This window comes from Schistocerca nitens, chromosome 1, assembly GCF_023898315.1.
Source record: "Schistocerca nitens isolate TAMUIC-IGC-003100 chromosome 1, iqSchNite1.1, whole genome shotgun sequence".
In the NCBI taxonomy this organism is placed as follows: domain Eukaryota; kingdom Metazoa; phylum Arthropoda; class Insecta; order Orthoptera; family Acrididae; genus Schistocerca; species Schistocerca nitens.
The window spans coordinates 148,978,006-148,996,811 of NC_064614.1; the positions used below are offsets into that span (position 1 = coordinate 148,978,006).

At 42.1% G+C, this 18,806-nt stretch overlaps 1 long non-coding RNA gene across 1 annotated transcript; it reads right to left on the reverse strand.

Moving 5' to 3' along the window:
* Nucleotides 1–1,407: 1,407 nt before the first annotated feature.
* LOC126243565 (uncharacterized) lies at nt 1,408–16,980 on the reverse strand. The gene is made up of 3 exons (XR_007545371.1): nt 16,576–16,980; nt 4,445–4,585; nt 1,408–3,546 (listed from the first exon to the last, which is right to left on the reverse strand). It is a non-coding gene; the product is annotated as an uncharacterized LOC126243565 (long non-coding RNA).
* Nucleotides 16,981–18,806: the final 1,826 nt, after the last annotated feature.

Sequence of the window (18,806 nt, forward strand, 5' to 3'; positions counted from 1 at the left end):
TTGTGATGATGTCCACTGATGCACTCATATTAAAAACTTTATAGCACTGCAGTATTACTGCTTTAAAAATTCATATTGAGGATTCACAGTAATTATTTGTGTTATTTCCTTATGTTAAGATATTGGTGTGATATGCTAAACTCCATTCATGCCGTCCCCACAAAAGTATTACGTATTTTTCCAGTTTTTTATTTTCGTTCCTTTTCGTCTCATTTAATAAATCAGACATACGGACTTTGGCCTCTTGCATTGTATTAGCATACTTACAGTTTGGAATTTCCTCCTAACTGGTTGTCAATAGTCTTTAATAACGTCATGGTGACTTTCCCACAACCAATGACAAAGAGCTTGATGAACATGTAATACACAGAGAAGCTATCTACTGTTTGGAAGTACAGCTCATAAAGCTCACACGTTCAATAATAATAATATCAAACTGTCATTATATTTACTGCCTGAGGTCGCATACTGACACATTGTCAATACTAGAAGTATTGATGAGCAGTATTGATGGATCTCAAAATATTCTCGGTATTGTCAATACATACTGAACGTGTCAATACATACTGAACGTGTGAGGTCAAATATTGACAGTTTGATAATATTCTCCATTCAGATGTTGATAGGGCTTCAGGAACCAGCCACGCAGCATTAGTGTGCAGTGTTTATTTTTACAATTTGCCATTGTGTATATCATACTGCAGATTCAATTTTTAAGGAGTCTTTCAACATAAAGGAATTTTAATTTGCCTATGCAAGGGTAATCATTGTATATGCCACTTTAGGATGGTTAACGGGGGATTCTCTATGACAGTGTTTACTTTATTAATTTGAAAATGCTGTGCAGATTGTTGTTACAGAGCAGTTTTGAAAAAACACTCCCAATTTGAAAAATGTTTTGTATATCTGCAACTACTACTAAGAGCTCTGCGAAATGCATGTCAGTTTCACCGAATTCTTCACGGGTTTCCGTTGAATTTTACTGTTTGTGTTTACTGATATTACAGAGCTAAATTTTGAGCATTAGAATGATCTGTCTGTCACCAAACATTTCAAAGTTACTCCTAACCTCTTGACAAACCGAGCTTGTAGTGGAGGACATCAAGTCACACATAAATTGCTTAAGAATGGATGAGCATACATTTCAGTATTTCCTCAGTGAAGTGTCTCCGCATATCACAAAGCACAATACTCACTTAAGAACTGCTATATCTGCAGAAGACAGTCTCAAAATAACATTCTGATTCTCTCCTGTGGCAGGCAGTTACTCTAGCTTACAGCACAGCACTTGAATACCACAGTGCACATAACGAAAATAATACCTGAAATGTGTGAAGCAATTTATAAAGCACTAAAGGACCAATATCTGAAGGTAAATAAATGTTCAATGCTCATTATGTACTTTAAGAACTCTTTTTTATTATAGCTCCAAATAATAATTACATTGTGTGTCCCCCAACTACAAAATTAATAGAAATGTTTGAAGCTGATGAGGTGCTTTACAATGTGAGGCATCCTGAGTGCAAAAATAGATTAAGACAACTGGAGAGCTCAGAAAATACAAAAAGGTACAGCCAAACTTTCAGGAAACATTCCTCACACACAAAGAAAGAAAATATGTTATGTGGACATGTGTCCGGAAACGCTTACTTTCCATGTTAGAGCTCATTTTATTACTTCTCTTCAAATCACATTAATCATGGAATGGAAACACACAGCAACAGAACGTACCAGCGTGACTTCAAACACTTTGTTACAGGAAATGTTCAAAATGTCCTCTGTTAGCGAGGATACATGCATCCACCCTCCGTCGCATGGAATCCCTGATGCGCTGATGCAGCCCTGGAGAATGGCGTCTCATATCACAGCCGTCCACAATACGAGCACGAAGAGTCTCTACATTTGGTACCGGGCTTGCGTAGACAAGAGCTTTCAAATGCCCCCATAAATGAAAGTCAAGAGGGTTGAGGTCAGGAGAGCATGGAGGCCATGGAATTGGTCCGCCTCTACCATTTTATCGGTCACCAAACCTGTTGTTGAGAAGCGTACGAACACTTCGACTGAAATGTGCAGGAGCTCCATCGTGCATGAACCACATGTTGTGTCGTACTTGTAAAGGCACATGTTCTAGCTGCACAGGTAGAGTATCCCGTATGAAATCATAACGTGCTCCATTGAGCATAGGTGGAAGAACATGGGGCCCAATCAAGACATCACCGACAATGCCTGCCCAAACATTCACAGAAAATCTGTGTTGATGACGTGACGTGATTGCACAATTGCGTGCGGATTCTCGTCAGCCCACACATGTTGATTGTGAAAATTTACAATTTGATCACGTTGGGATGAAGCCTCATCCATAAAGAGAACATTTGCACTGAAATGAGGATTGACACATTGTTGGATGAACCATTCGCAGAAGTGTACCCGTGGAGGCCAATCAGCTACTGATAGTGCCTGCACGCACTGTATACGGTACGGAAACAACTGGTTCTCCCGTAGCACTCTCCATACAGTGACGTGGTCAACGTTACCTTGTACAGCAGCAACTTCTCTGACGCTGACATTAGGGTTATCGTCAACTGCACGAAGAATTGCCTCTTCCATTGCAGGTGTCCTCGCTGTTCTAGGTCTTCCCCAGTCACGAGTCATAGGCTGGAATGTTCCGTGCTCCCTAAGACGCCGATCAATTGCTTAGAACGTCTTCCTGTCGGGACACCTTCGTTCTGGAAATCTGTCTCGATACAAATGTACCACGCCACGGCTATTGCCCCGTGCTAATCCATACATCAAATGGGCATCTGCCAATTCCGCATTTGTAAACATTGCACTGACTGCAAAACCACGTTCGTGATGAACACTAACCTGTTGATGCTACGTACTGATGTGCTTGATGCTAGTACTGTAGAGCAATGAGTCGCATGTCAACACAAGCACCGAAGTCACCATTACCTTCCTTCAATTGGGCCAACTGGCGGTGAATCTAGGAAGTACAGTAGATTCTGACGAAACTAAAATGAGCTCTAACATGGAAATTAAGCGTTTCCGAACACATGTCCACATAACATCTTTTCTTTATTTGTGTGTGAGGAATGTTTCCTGAAAGTTTGGCCGTACCTTTTTGTAACACCCTGTATAATAGTGTGTCGTCATCCTGTATACCAGCTTGCTGGTAGGCAGCCTGGATATATCCAGAGGTGGATGTGGCTGTGGAACTGTTGCCTACAACAAATCCCACCTGTCCATCAAAAAGTAATTTAACCCCTGCATAGTGCCCGTTGCAAATGCTTTACCACCCACATTTTCCATCTCCCGCCAGTTCAGCTGTGATGTGGGTGGCAAGGGCTCTATACCAGGCTGGGGCTGATTTTTGCTCATATGATCCAAAGCCTTCCACATTTTGGGGGCCTCCACAAGAATATTTGTAGTCAGTTTTGTTCTCTTTGTGGGAGGCCGCTCATGATGCTGGGGCTGTAGCTGTAGCTGTGGCTCACTGCAGATGACATCGGTCTCTTCTTGAGATAAGTACTGAGCTTGTACTTCATGCTATAAAATATAGAAATGAAAGCCATTAGTTAAAAACTATTTTACACGTACATAAATCTAATTTACAGGTACCCACAAGCAGAGAAGAGTGGGAGCAAATTGCAAATGATGTCGAGGAGAAGTGGAACTGTTGTAACACTAGGAGCAATGGATGGAAAGCATATTCACATTAAATGCCCACAAGCTAGTGGATCTCACTTTTTCAATTCTAAATCCTTTAACAGTATAATTTAATTTGCCATTCTAGATGCTACATAAAAATTCTTGTATGTTGATTTAGGAACTAATGGGCATTTTGGTGACTCTAGAGTGGTTTTAAAAAACAAACTACGGGAGTGTCTCATTGACCAATCTATTCTGAACATTCCAGGAGGCAGAAAGCTTGGGAACACAAATATTACAACTGCGGTGGTTGTATTGACAGATGATGCTTTTCCTCTGAGTTACGATATGAAGCTGTACCACTTAAAGGGAAACAGGAAGGAAGAAAAAGTTTTCAATTACAGAATGTCATGAGGAAGAGGATTAGTGGAAAGTAGCTTTGGCATTCTTGCTAGTCGTTTCAAGATTTTTCTTACTCCCATTAATCTGCCTCAAGAAACAGTTACTACAATTACACTGGCTGCCTGCAAACTGCATAAACTGTTAAGAGAGAGAAGAAAACACATGTACAATCAGGAAACAGTGTCTGCAGTAGTAGTAAACTGCACTTATCTTCAGTCTCAAAGCACTGAGGACCTACAGTGAATGGAACCAATAGTTTGCCAAGCTGCTTCTGGGCGTCCAGTATATAGGACAGCAGTTACAGAATGATTTAAAACATTTTACAAGGGAGCAGGAAAGTGCCCTGGCAAGACAATCACATTTCATAATGTAAAAAGTAAACAGGTATACCCACCTCAAGCATTTCTTCGAATGTGGGAGTTCCTCGTTTACTGCCAATTTCTGTGGCCTAGTCCAGGAACTTCAGCAATGGGAACCACTACACTCGTGGACTATAAACGGCCTGTGCACTGGCTCCACTTTTGCTTTTAAGCATCTGCAATAATATTAATAAAAATGTAAATTACTCGTATGTTACATAAACATTATTGTGTGCTTCAAGTATCTGCAGTTAACAAAATTATGTAAATCATTTGTATGTCATTTAAACATTACTTGCATAAATAAAATGAAATAAGCACGTCGATACGTACTTTTGCTTTCTTGTGAGAGTAGCTTGAGCGGAGACCATTAATTTCCTTTTTTTATAGCGTCATCCATGCACCCGGAGAATGACCTCACCAATTTTTTTGTAGCTCCCCAGTGTTCTTAATTATTTTTGTACTCAGATTGCCTCACATTGTAAAATGCCCCATTAGCATTTCTATTAATTTTGTAGTTGACTGCACAAACCAGTTAAACTTCACAGCCAAGTTTAATAACACACTACTTGAGAGTGGTAACAGATCGCTGCCCATTCACCCCCCCTCCACACCAATGCAGATCCTAAGCCCCGCCCGTGGACTGCCGCATGTTCCAACATCAAAGTTGTTCGTATCACAGATATGCCAGTCATAACAACAAGGGAGAAACTCAGTAGTAAGTGCGAAAATCAGTTTTTCCGATACCATTGTGAAAAGAAATAGGAATATTTACATTGAATATGCGAGTTGAAAAATCATCAGTAAGAAATAAAAATGGTATCCATACTGTTCTTTATTTCCTAAGCTTTCGTCTGCAGTATATAAAAAAAATCTGGTATTTGTTAACTGCAGTGAGCACCAATTTCCGTCAACTCACTTACTGTAGAAATTCTGTTGGGAAATATTAAGTGGTAATATCGCCAAGGATGCTGTCCATTATCTCAATTGTCTGAAGTCAATGTTGTGCATAAACAAGGCAAAGTCAATGTCTTGGTTTGTTTCTGATTACAGAATATAAGAGTGAGATAATTTAGAAATGTGTAATGCAAGCAGTCAGATATTTATACCCATGACATTCTTCATTAGTATTTGCATGTGTACTGGGTGAATTTTTACTTGTGAACTCTTACGACTGCTTGCTCATAGCAGACACGAGATTACTTCTTCAGTGTTTCAGAGCTTTAGAGCTGCATATTGTTAAACATTTGTACATAATTTTGTCAGTGTCATTCCAACCCATCTTATCGTACTTTAATGTCTGTTAGATATCAGTTTTGACAGCAGTTGGTCACAACGGTGAAGATTAGGTATCTTGTGTGTGATAATTTTATTGCAAGTGCATATCTATGTTTCATTCTGACAGTGTATTGATTCTGTAAATATTGCCATTCCCACTTTACTGTAATGTATTCACGCAGTTTGACAACCCCCTGATAAATGATCAGGGTAGTGAGTATTGAAATGTTTGAGCTTTTATTTGACACTTTCTGACTTGTTCTACACCCATGAGAATCATCTCGATTTTGGGTCTATGAACTGAATCCAATCTGAATTTAATAATTGGAACAAGGATGCCAGAATTTGTAATTTGTCACACATACTGTCTTAATTCTGACAGTTGCCTCTTAGCTAGTACGTTGATTTACATTCTCCACATTCTTCTCGTTCTTGTTTTGATTGTGCTACACAAATATGCCCCAAGCATTGAGGTTACAGTTTTCAGTTTTTGCTTTGCATCACACTGAGATCTACTTCTTCCTAAGCTATTCACCTAAATATCGAGTACTTGTGTTTAAAGAATCTGGTGTAAGTTCAGATGCTGTCATCTTCACCTACATTTTCTGTAGAAGTTGCTGTCACAGGTGAAACCAAATCAGAAAGTTTTCCATTTTGTAATATGTCTTCCAACTTGGTGGAAAAGCAAGGATACTTACTTAGTGCTCACACCTGAAAATATTTAAATTCTTATGTACTCTTGCATGAACTTTATATGTATTGCAGTTGCATGACTTTGACTTGAAATCCATCTTTTTGAAACAAGCACTTCTTTCTTTATTGTTTGCTATAATATGATGTTAGCCAATCCCACTGTGCTTTGTACCACTGTACATTCCATAGTATAAATGTGACATTAACTTCGCTGACAAAAGTGCTGAAGATACAATGTGAGGGCATATTAGGTGACACGATGCTTAATAATACATGTGTGTGTGCGTGAGATATACAGTGTGGTCCATTGATTGTGATTGGGCCAAATATCTCACAAAAAAACTACAAAGAATGAAACTTGTCTAGCTTGAAGGGGGAAGCCAGGTGGCGCTATGGTTGGCCCGCTAGATGGCGCTGCCAAGGTCAAACGGATATCAACTGCGTTTTCTTAAAATAGGAACCCCATTATTTATTACATATTTGCGTAGTACGTAAAGAAATATGAATGTTTTAGTTGGACCACTTTTTTCGCTTTGTGATAGATGGCGCTGTAATAGTCACAAACATATGGCTCACAATTTTAGATGAACAGTTGGTAACAGGTAGGTTTTTTTAAATTAAAATACAGAACATAGGTACGTTTGAACATTTTATTTTGGTTGTTCCAATGTGATACATGTACGTTTGTGAACTTATCATTTCTGAGAATGCATGCTGTTACAGTGTGATTACCTGTAAATACCCCATTAATGCAATAAATGCTCAAAATGATGTCCATCAACCTCAATGCATTTGGCAATACGTGTAACGACGTTCCTCTCAACAGCTAGTAGTGTGCCTTCCATAATGTTCACACATGCATTGACAATGCGCTGACGCATGTTGTCAGTGGATCACGATAGCAAATATCCTTCAACTTTCCCCACAGAAAGAAATCCGGGGACGTCACATCCAGTGAACATGCGGGCCATGGTATGCTGTTTCCACGACTAATCCACCAGTCATGAAGTATGCTATTCAATACCGCTTCAACCGCACGTGAGCTATGTGCCGGACATCCATCATGTTGGAAGTACATCGCCATTCTGTCATGCAATGAAACATCTTGTAGTAACATCGGTAGAACATGACGTAGGAAATCAGCATACATTGCACCATTTATATTGCCACTGATAAAATGGGGGCCAATTACCTTCCTCCCATAATGCCGCACCACATATTAACCCGCCAAGGTCGCTGATGTTCCACTTGTCGCAGCCATTGTGGATTTTCTGTTGCCCAATAGTGCATATTATGCCGGTTTACATTACCGCTGTTAGTGAATGACGCTTCGTCGCTAAATAGAACACGTGCAAAAAATCTGTCATCGTCCCGTAATTTCTCTTGTGCCCAGTGGCAGAACTGTACACGACGTTCAAAGTCGTCGCCATGCAATTCCTGGTGCATAGAAATATGGTAGGAACATTGTTGTTGGACGGGGAGGAATGTATTGCTGGGGAGATCTGTTTGTGGACAAGGTCTGCAGGATAGTTGCGGGAGAGAAAAGCACTAGTCAGGTTATCGGTGTAATTGTTGAGGGATTCGTCACTGGAGCAGATACGTTTGCCACGAATACCTAGGCTGTAGGGAAGGGAGCGTTTGATGTGGAATGGATGGCAGCTATCAAAGTGAAGGTACTGTTGTTTGTTTGTGAGTTTGATGTGGACAGAGGTGTGGATGTGAGCTTCGACAATTTGAAGGTCAACATCCAGGAAGGTGACTTGGGTTTTGGAGAAGGACCAGGTGAAATTCAGATTCGAAAAGGGGTTGAGGTTATGGAGGAAATTAAGGAGTGTTTCTTCACCATGAGTCCAGACCACAAAGATGTCAGTTCCGACCACATTCTCCAAGGGATCTTCCTCCCCTCCCCCAAAACCATCCCTTGCAGACATTTCAGGAATTCCCACGTCTAGTGTTGCCTCCCAGTCCTTCTTGAAGAACATCCCGACAACCCCCAACATCACCCCAGCTGAATCCCATGCCATTAAGGAGCTGAAAACAGACCGCTCTATTGTCATCCTCCCGCCGGATAAAGGCTCCACAACTGTGGTACTTGACTGTGTGGAGTATGTGGCAGAAGGACAGCGTCAACTCTCCGACACCTCAACCTACAAAGCTGTTACCAGGATCCCATTCTCTCCATCCAAACTGAGCTGCAGAAAATCCTAAAAATCCAAGGTCCCTCACAAGGCCTCACAACGGCTTCCATAGACCTATTCACTCCACCTGGGCCACATGCCCCTACCTTCTACCTATTACCCAAAATCCACAAAGAGAACCATCCTGGCCGTCCTATTGTGGCAGGCTTCAAAGCCCCAACAGAATGTATCTCAGCTCTGGTAGACCAACACTCTAACCTATCACCCGCAGACTCCCATCCTACATCAAAGACACAAACCACTTCCTAGAATGCCTCAAATCCATTCCCTCTCCCCTCCCACCTGAAACCTTTCTTGTCACCATAGATGCTACATCCCTTTATACAAACATCCCACATACCCATGGTCTCTCAGCCCTTGAACACTACCTCTCCCAACGCCCACCCGAAGATCTTACAAAAACCCCGTTCCTTATCACATTTACCAACTTCATCCTCACCCATAATTACTTCACTTTTGAAGGCCAGACCTACAAACAAATCAGGGGAACGGCCATGGGAACCAGGATGACTCCGTCCTATGCCAACCTCTTGATCAGCCGCATGGAGGAGGCTTTCCTGAAGACCCAACAGCTGCTTCCCCTGGCCTAGTATAGGTTTATAATTGACATCTCTATGGTCTGGACTCATGGTGAAGAAACACTTCTTAATTTCTTCCATAACCTCAACTCCTTTTCGAATCTGAATTTCACTTGGTCCTTCTCCAAAACCCAAGTCACCTTCCTGGATGTTGACCTTCAAATTGTCGAAGCTCACATCCACACCTCTGTCCACATCAAACTCACAAACAAACAACAGTACCTTCACTTTGATAGCTGCCATCCATTCCACATCAAACGCTCCCTTCCCTACAGCCTAGGTATTCGTGGCAAACGTATCTGCTCCAGTGACGAATCCCTCAACAATTACACCGATAACCTGACTAGTGCTTTTCTCTCCCGCATCTATCCTGCAGACCTTGTCCACATCAGATCTCCCAAGCAATACATTCCTCTCCGTCCAACAACAATGTTCCTACCCCCAGACCACACAGAAGCATCCCCTTGTCCCCCAATATTATCCTGGCCTTGAATACATCAACAAATTACTCCATCAGGGATATGACTTTCTCAAGTCAAGCCCTGAAATGAGATCATCCCTTGACAATATTCTCCCCACACCACCCAGAGTTCCCTTTCGTCACCCCCCTAACCTCCGTTACATCCTTGTCAAACTCTACAATATTCCCAGACCACCTTCTCTACCCAGCGGTTCCTACCCCTGTAACAGAACCCAGCTGCAAAACCTGCCCCATGCATCTGCCCACAACCACCTACTCCAGCCCTGTTACTGGTAAAACATACATAATTCAAGGCAGGGCCACATGTGAAACAACACGTCATTTATCAGTCGACATGCCTGCACTGCACAGCCTTTTACATCGGTATGATGACAACTAAACTGGCTGAGCGCATGAATGGGCACAGATGAACTGTCCACCTAGGAGATGTCCAATACCCAGTAGCAGAGCATGCCCTCCAGCATAATTCTAGGAACCTGCTACACCGTACGTGCTATTTGGCTTCTCCCACCCAACGCCAGTCCCTCGGAACTGCGGAGATAGGAACTTGCACTCCAACACATCCTTTCATCCCGCCATCCACCTGGACTGAACCTACATTAACCAACCTCACTCCTATTTACTCTTCAGTCTACTCCTTTTTCCCTTTCCTCTTTAGCCATTCACGCATCTTTTCATCCTATGTAGTTGTGTTTATCTTTATACCATATACCTCTTTACTTCTGTATGCATCCTCTTTGGTTTGAAGCTGGCACAGTACTTACAGTTGAATATCTTTGGCTTCCTTCTGACAACCATGCCTCCATCCTTGCTACCCTCCCTGTTTACCTTTCCCTGTTGCTTCATAACCTGGGTTGTGAGTAACTGAATCCACTTTCCCTTCTTCCCTTTTTTCCCCTCTCTCATCCCTGACGAAGGAACAAAGTTCCGAAAGCTATGACATAAATTTTCTGTTCTGTTTTGTGTACCTATCGGCTGTACTGAGCTAAGTACTGACCAGCCCCTCTATCTCTTTGTTAGTATTTGTTTCACATCTTTATATGAGATTTTCTGTTAATCATTTAGATCATCTTGAAAATTAATAAGACAAACTGTGAAAGAAAAACAGCTACAACACAAAGAACAGAAAATCACAAAAAAAACATGGTTAAGAAGATATACATAATTTTTTTGTCTGGTATCAAGTTTGTGACTACTTTCCTTAAAAATTGAAATTTCTATTTTAAAAAGCAATTACTTGTTATTTAATAGAAAGAAAATAAAAAACCACTGATGAAGCTGTAACTTCAATGAAATGTCTGCATAAAGAAAAGAAGTGTAATAGGAGGACTGGAGCAGGTGACGTGGTCAGGGTTGTAGGCCGTGGCTGGGTAGAAGAAGGTGGCTGTTTTTTAGCAATCTTCCTCTTTAGTGTTGGTTCTTCCAATACATTTTCCGGTAGCTCAGCCCCACCGCTCGTGTCGTGGTGGAGACATGCTGATGCACGCAGCCCGGGGAACGCGACGCCATGCTCGGTCAGCAGTTGCGCATGTGGTAGGAGCTTAGCGGCACGAGGCCCGGCCCAGCCAACCTCCTGCAGACGCGGCAGCTCGTGATGACGCCAGGAGTCGCCGGTGCAGCAGCGGGCAGCGCCCTCCACTGGCCAGTTCTCGGGGACAGTGTCACTGATGACGATGACGTAACAGCAACCGAACGCCCCATCGGTCGAACCGAATGCCGTCGCCCACCTCTGATGCCCTTAAATAGTGCAGACCGCTGCTGAATCTGCCGGTTACGCGCTGCCGCCGTGTTTATTAGAAGGTTCTCGATGAGTTGGCTAACGCAACCGCGCCACATACGGCCAGTGCCTGTGCAATTCTGCTAATGCTGCATTCCAGCTGTTGATGGCTGCCACGCATGTACACACATACCGACAATTGTTGCAGAACTGTGTCATCTGCATGACGCACCGGCCAGCCTTCATCCGCCGTCTGCTGTGAGGCTGGCGCATCGCGCACTGAAACACACTAAATCACAATTTTGCACCATATTTCCTAACAATAACTCCTTTTCCTCTACAATTCCTCCCTCGTACGAAAAGAATTTGTCCCCGATTCAACCAAAAAGTCAAAACGACTACATTTCACTTCACAAACACCACAAAATGCGATTGATTCACTATTTACAATGTGTTCATTCACTTCTATCCTCAGTCTAATCTTTGTTCATAAACATTACTTAGTGTTCTGCTGCCGTGCCTCACAACTGTTCAGTGATTTTGTCTGGACCCTTAGGTTAAAGGTTGGAAGGGGCGGGATTTGGGCTACCTTCCTCTTGAGCCGATAGTACACTAATCCTACGACAAAGATAAAAATACAGGTGGTGGTGGTTGGTCCAATAACTAGTAAGCATTGCTTATGCTCATTACGGTACTCATGCACTCGTTGAAAAAGATGTTCCATAATTATACGTCCATCCTGAGCTGCTAGCATCCGGTCTAAAGAGGCGAGCAAAGTCGGGTCTAATGTGCTATTCAAAAGATTGAGATATTCTTTCGGGACGAATTGCACCGGTTGTTCGGGTACATAAATCAATGTGCGTTTTATGTTCATAATTGTAGCTCCAGTAATCACGGCTGGTAAACGGAAAGTTGGCCCTGAAATGTCGCACTCTGTGCCGTTAATTAACAGTCCCTGCCCCTGAAATTCTATTCTTTGCGTACTCCCTTGCTTACCCTGCTCGTAACAAACGCAAATAACGACTGTGTTTTCCATTACTGGAAATACCCAATATGCACCCACTTGCTGAAAAAACTGCACCGTGCCTGCTATAATTTCCTTAGGACACTCTGCAACTGGTTCTTGAGAGCGGGATAGAGAATACTCACAAGATTTGGGAACAGTGTGTAACAATTTTGCGGAGCAGATGGTAACTGGACCTATTCGACAATGCAGCAAGTCTTGTGCAGTTAGGAACGCATGAGCTTGTCTGTTACGTGCCACTGACAGTATTTCCCGTACGGTTAATTGTACGAATTTCTGCAAAATTTCCCACTTCACTGGATACGTATGCAAGGCGTAACATTCAAATTTACAATCCTTACATGTTAATGGTATTATGAGAGGAATTCTCAGCAGGGTACCCGTCCGCATACTGGTAACAGTGGCCATTTTGTAGTACAGAGATAAGTGTTCGTCTGTTAATGTCGTCAGTAGCTCCAGGGATGCAGGCAATTCCGATTGAACTTTACGTAATCCTTCCCAAAGTTGTTCCAAAGGTAACAGTACTGGGGTTAGGTGCCCATGCATTGCGTGCAACGAAGCCTCCTGTAGTTCCGTGGCTTTTATGTGTGCTTCCGTAATACTATCAGCAAGAAAACAGAGCAGCTTAGCGATTATCAGCTGCAAATCGATGTTATCCAACCGGTACTTGATTATACCCAAGTCGTGATTGGTTGTGTCGGCTGTGACCTTAATGTGGGACCTCAAGGTCGCGGCCAAAGCTCGCAATTGGCGCGTATTATTAACTACATCTTTCTCCAAACTCTCTAATTGGGTTGTGTGAAGATCTAGCATTCCCTGGTTGCTATTCACATTATCCTGCACCTGCTGTAGCGTTCCATTAATACTTTTAATATCTTCCGCGTTTCAGCAGTCCCAAAAACAGATTTTAGGATACGGCCACCTGTTTCTAACCATCCTCTTTTCCTACGGACGTGCGGGATTAACCCTGCAATTTGCCACAACTGAGCTTGGAAGCGTGCAAAAGCTGATCGTAGTAGCTGATATTCGCCCTGTGTGTCATTAAACCTTGACTGATTAGCCATCATGGAATGAAGTTCAATTAAATGTATCCTCTAATTTACAGATTTTGTCTTCAACCGCCCAAATATTACAGTCCACTCTTAAGGTCCATTGATGTCCGGACATAATTACGTCCGCTTGTCATGAGTATAAAACACCACTTGATATAATACGTACCTTCAAGGCTTCATCTAAGTTGCAACAGCAAAACAGAATAACTATGCTGAGAGATAGTGCACACCTTCCCTCTTCAGCGTAACCTATGACGCTGGAACTGCTGGTCTTACCAGAACATCACAAAAGAAAAACAACTCACATTAGCTCTTCCTTTTTACACGTGGTCTAAGAGCATAGTAGCATGTCTGATCGCTTCCACAATTAACTTGGTTCTCTTGTTTATCTAGTCCTTTGTTATTCTTTTTCTTAGAATCATCTTTCTCTCCACTAGAAGTTACTGCAGACAATGAAGGAAGTTCCTCAAAATTCTCCTTGAAAGGCCTAATTCAGCTCACATGCACAATCGTAGAGCAAGTTGGAAGCTGTAATTTTACATTCACCGGCAATGTCATCTCGATCACCTGGAAAGGACCTCGATAAAGGCATAAAATTTTTTTCGTTTTGCCTTTTGGTACATACGGATTAGTCACCATCACCCATTGTCCTACATGATATTTCGGCACCGCCAGATTGTTTTCAACTTTGTGCATAAATCCTTAACAGCCGAAATATTGGTTCCTGGTGTGGTCTTGAGCAATTCAAACGGAGATGGCACATTCTGACCAAACAGTACTGCATACGGAGACAGTCCTGTACTTTCATGCATTTTTGAGGTATACGTTGTGGGTACAAATGCCAATAGGGTATCTCAACTGTTGTGTTGCGAATTTACATAATAACTTAACATCTTAGCTATTGTACGATGAACTCTCTCGGTCCGGCCATTAGCCTGCAGGTGTAACGCGCTCGTTCTCAGTTTCTTCACATGCAACAACTTGCATAACTGTTCCATCAAATTGAACATAAAGTTTGTCCCTTGATCTGTAATTATAGTTTCAGGTGTTCCGAATTTCAACATCCATTGATGTACCATGGCATGAGCCACTGTTTCGGCTCGCTGGTCCGGAACAGCTGTCATAGACACACAGCGCGAAAAATGATCTATTATTGTTAAAACATAGCAATTACCCACTGGTGTTTGCACAAGCGGTCCCAAGACGTCTACGCCAAGTAATTGGGGAGGTCTATCCGCTTCCGGTAGTCATTGCAACACAATTTTCTGATGACTCAATTCCGCCCGTTGAGCACACGGAATGCAATTTTTTTACACACAGATCAACACCTTGCCTATGCGTTGACCACCAATAACTCTGTGCTACCCTCCTTTCTGTTGCTCTTCGACCCGAATGACCAGAAAACATTGAATCATGTGCTTGCCTTAAAATTTCGCTTCGCAATATTTCTGGTACGACTATGCGTGGACCGTTCCTAGTTTTACGGTACAATATCCCGTCTTCCACAACGAACTGTCGCTGCGAGGTAAATCATTGACAATCTGCGTCAGCGGTTTGTGCCTCCACCCATTCGTTCTCATTTATTCCTGTGCATTCAATGGCACATACTTTATGACTCAGACCATCCGCGTTTCTGTGTGATTTACCCGGTCGATGAATCACTTCAAAATCGTACTCACTAAGACGCAAAGCCCATTTAGTTAACCTACTCGTTGGGTCTTTAAGCCCTAACAACCACTTAAGTGCTGCATGGTCAGTAATAACGTTGAAACATCGTCCATACAAATAACACCGGAAATAGGTTATTCCGAAAATTAATGCCAATAACTCCTTCTCGATTGTTGAGTAATTTATTTCTGCATTGTTTAGCTGTCTGGAAGCATATGCTGTCGGGTGTTCCTGCCCATCTATTTCCTGAGATAATACAATACCCAAAGCAAAATTGCTAGAGTCACAAGATAATATAAACTGTTTATTAAAATCTGGAAAAGCCAAAACCGGACTATATGTTAACAATTTTTTTAACTTTTGAAAAGCCTCTTCACATTCTGCTTGTAATCCCTGTGACACAGTACTCGTTAAAGCCTGTGCTATGGTAAGTGAGCGGGATTCACCTTATGAGAAAGGATTTTCGTATAGTTATTGACCGCGTGTACCTGAATGGTGGCAAATCAGACTTACATCCACTCTGTAATAACAATGATCCGTCAAGTAAGTTCGAAATGCAGTTACACGTCAGGATGGAGCAAGAGCAACCCAGAAGATGCTACCAATTTGATAATAATATGGTTGCCAGCCTAATTAGGCATTAACTGAGTTTCTTCCCTGTACAAGTTGGTATATATTCATGCAAAACAACAAGTTGTAACACTGCATAATATAGTAGAATTTTAGAACCAGAAAATCTCTTGAACTGATAGTTTCACGTTCTGTACTGATATGGAAAAGCATGAATACATAACACTACACTATATTGTTTACTACAACACTTTATACTGTCTGTTAATCTGATTAAAATCGGGCATAGGTTAGCCTAGAAATTGTACTTTCATGTCACACACACAAAATGTCAATTTTGACAAAGATAAAACACGGATAAATTTTGACTTTTATATTGACTTTAACTTTTGCTGGTCAAACCAATTTAGAACACTTTAGAATTCAAATGAATGGGGGGGGGGGGGGGGGGGGGATGAAACTGTTATGATCACTGTATTCAAAAAAATTGATTACTGAATTTATTATTCATTCAAGATTTCCAGTATATAAGTTACTACCCTTTTCATCCTGTTTACTGCTGATTTAAATGCCATTAAATCTGTCTCGAAATAATAAAATTCATTACTATATCAATGCTAAAGTTATCTTTCGACTTCGTTAGACCTTCGCTATTCATTTACGAGTTCATTAACAAAACATTTCTTTAAACACCATTCTAAGATAAGCTAGTTCTGCAAATAATTATTATTAACACAATTTTCATTTTGGGACACTCGGATTGCACAATGTTTGGAAAGGACCCTGTCTAGGTTATTTGTGAGGATAATTAAATGATGGAAAAGTTCTGGTAAAATTTAAGTTATTATTGCACCAAACAAACGCAGTTCACTCTGATTCATACGAAAACAGTACCAAAAGTTTCAACCTGCTTGTATCGATGCGGCGGTTGGCAAGCGGCAAGATGGCGAGGCACAGAGCACGCATACAACCACAGCTATGGCTCTTGACGTATCGGCACTTTAATTCTTCTTAGTGTAGCAATACTTATCTATTTAGTGCCTATGGAATTTTGCCACGCTGTGTGGGCCTTGGAACGGCGTACCCGAGGCTCAGTGAAGCTATGTCTTCCAGGAGAGCCTCCTTGCTCCAGAAGGTGTTGCTCAAACCAGTGCCAAACTCCAACTACTACTGAACCCGTTGTGCCGTGCAGTGCCCACGCGCATTTTCCCGTGCTCACCTTTTACCGCTCCCTGACAGACCGGGTATTCACCAGAGGTTTTGCATTCTACGTATCCTAACACATTGCCTACGTATGGACCAGATGCACAGTTACAATTTTAAACATCTCACAACAGTTTGAACATTTGTTACATTTCAATTCTACTACAATATTACTTGACATTTGACATGAACATTAATATTCACATTGAAACTTGTTTACAGTTTTCTTAACATAATGGCATGGAACAAAAAGAAATGAAATCAGAACATCAATTACACAAGTTTATCAATATGTACAATAGTATAGAGTCGTTGTTGTTACATGCTGACCCGTGAAATTTTGCCCCCTCCTTCAACAACTGCGTGAGGGGCCTTGCAATATTCGCAAATTTTGGAATATACCTCCTGTAAAAATTGGCGAGACCTAAATAAGACTGCAACTCTTTTACTTTTGTATTCACTACCGCCTCTACAAGTTTTGGATTCATGCAGACACCCTCCTGTCGTATAATATGACCTAAATAACAGACTTCTTGCAACAAAAAATGACATTTTTCCATATGAAGAGTTAACTGCGCTGCTTTCAGACGATCAAAAACTTCACGCAAAAGGCACACATTCTTGCACGTCGTTCGAGAAAACAATTATGTCGTCCAGATATACCGTACACTGATTAGGTTTCAGCCCTCTAACACACTATCTAGTAACTGTTGTAAGGTTGCCGGAGCATGTTTGAGTCCGAAAGGCATTCGCCGAAACTGAAAATTACCTGTAGGTGTTGACAAAGCTGTCTTCGGTCGGTCTTCCGGGGCGACCTCCAACTGGTGGTACCCGCTTCCAAGATCCAAGGTCGTGAAGTGCCGACACTGATCCAAATTATCCAGAGTTTCAGTGATATTAGGCATTGTGTATGAATCCGATACAGTTTTTTGATTCAGGAAACGATAATCACAACAAATATGATATGCCTTGCGCCCATCAGGTGATTTTTTATCCACTACTATGACAGGAGTGGACTAGGGACTACTACTGGTTTCTATTATCCCATTCCTAAGCTGTTGATTAATAAATTCTTCCATGACAGACTGTAAACTTTTTGGAACACAATATGGACGTTTATACACCGGTGCTTCATTCCCAGTGGGGATGTAATGCTGAACTAGTGGAGTGGCAGGCAGTGGACCATGAGAATTAAATAACTCTTTATATTCCGTCAAAAGTTCTCCATGACTTCTCTGTCTTGCCCTTCTAAATGTGCTACTTTACCCCGTAGTGCGGACCAGCTGACAGACTCTCCCGGTATTGTGTAATCTGCTGCGAAATCCTTATCCAGTTTATCTTACCCTATTATCTCCAGATTCGCTATTACAGTACCCCGTGCTAACTGCACCTCTTCTCTTCAAGACCAAAATTATCAATACTGACAGGCACAACCTTTTTTCCCTTCTATCTCCCGCACGTAGGTCATGCTATGGCACGTAAAACACTTCATTTTATCCAGTGGCTCATTCTCAGACAAAGGTTCAACGACACACAACGACTGGCACGCTAGCTCCAACAACTGCCCAGATTATTTTCCCTGTACCCTTCGGTATAGTATCCTGCGTGTTAACCCTAAGGGACCTTGTACGCAGTTTAGGTGGCCCACCCGACGTCTGGTCGGTTCCTTGCGACAGTAATGGTTTTTCGCCCGCAGAACCTAGGCGAAATTGTATTCCGTCCAGTTCTACTGTACGCCGTTCCAGGTTAACTTTTGCGTGATGCGCAACCAGGAAATCCAATGCGAGAATGACATCATAGCTACTTCCAACAACTAGGAGAACTTCTACCTTCACGTGGAAGTTCCTCATTTCCACTCTGAAGTTTAGCACCGCTGATCTGAGTGACTTCACCTGTCCCCCACCCACGCCACTTGATGCTCAGCATGGTGGTTTT